Source organism: Oxyura jamaicensis, chromosome 27 (genome assembly GCF_011077185.1).
Source record: "Oxyura jamaicensis isolate SHBP4307 breed ruddy duck chromosome 27, BPBGC_Ojam_1.0, whole genome shotgun sequence".
In the NCBI taxonomy this organism is placed as follows: Eukaryota; Metazoa; Chordata; class Aves; order Anseriformes; family Anatidae; genus Oxyura; species Oxyura jamaicensis.
This window is the reverse complement of record NC_048919.1, coordinates 2,378,100-2,379,467: the sequence shown is the minus strand read 5'-3', so window position 1 is coordinate 2,379,467 and position 1,368 is coordinate 2,378,100.

Genomic DNA, 1,368 nt, shown 5'->3' with positions numbered 1-1,368 from the left:
TCCCGAGCCTTCCCCTCCCGCATGCTCTGGATCCTGTCCTAAAAGTATTCAGTACAGGCAGGGAGCAAGTCCCAAGAAGCTGGGTCCTGCTTCCAGTGCAGGCAAACCGGAGGGAATGGGCCTCTCGGGGCCGGATTCTGCCCACTGAATGTTAGACACAGTGCGGTGCGACTGCTGCAGCCCAGCTCCCTGCCCCAGCAGGGGCATTTTGTTAATCGGTTAAGAGAAAAGGGCACCTCAGGCACGTCAGGCCCATTCCTCTGCCCCAGTTTACGACGGGAGCCTCAGGCAGCCTGGGCGGCTCCGCTAACCAGACGCAGCCCACCGTGGGGCCTGGATGTGCCGCACTTCTTGGACGTGATGTGCAATGCTTCTGACCATCAAGCTGAAGTTCTTCTCCAAAAACTTTGCCCCTCGTCTGCAGATCAGGGGCTGGCGAGAAGCACGGGGCTGCTGACTAATTGTAGCCGGCCCTCGTTGCCAGCCCGGGAGGTGTTGCCTTCCTACTGCTACGTAAGGAGTCAGTAGGGAAATTAGAGGGGATTAAGATAACAACGCTCTTTCGTATCCTTTTCCAGATGAGCCCAGCCTGAACCAGACACCATGGAATTTGGTAATGACTCCCTTAAAACGGGTTTGCTTAATTCAAGCTGGGAAAAGCCCACAGAAGGCGGAGATCGTTCGCCTCCTTGAGAAAGGGCCTTCGGTCACTGCAGACGGCTACATCCCCCAAAGGCTCCATTTCTTTTAAATTAAAAACTAAAGCACATTGTGGGCTTCACAGTCTAAAGTCAGCAGTGCAAGTTTTACAGGACTTCCTTTGAAGACAAACTGCCTACCTGGATTTGGGATCGGGCACCCTGAGTCCAGAGCGAGGGTGACTCGAGAGTCCTCTCCCTCACTGCGCTGCAGCGTCGCGCGCAATTATTTCCACTGCTGTTTGCAATTAACGAGAGCGGCCCCCTCCAACCTTCCTGCCAGCTCCTCGGCGTCTCTTCCACCTCTCGTGTGAAGTGCTCCAAAAGTGCTGGATCGCAGCCCGAGCCTTAGCGAGAAACAGAAATTTCAGTGCTTTTCAAAGGGCTCTGCTCAAACTGACGTCTCCCTCGAGCTCCGCAGGGCTGGGTGTCCAAAAGGGAAGGTTGCCCGTTCTCCAGCTGACTCTACCCAAAAAACAGCCAGCGAAGGCCAGCCACCGTGCCCAGGGACGTGCAGCACGGTGATGCTCCTCACCCACCTACCCGCTCCCCTCGCCCGGAGCCGGTAGGTGCCGTTTCAACCTCAGCTTTGCTGCTTCTTTGGGATGCACAGAAAGACAAATTTTGGTTTTCCCCAAATGAAAGGAGAAAAAAAAAAAAAGGAAGAAAA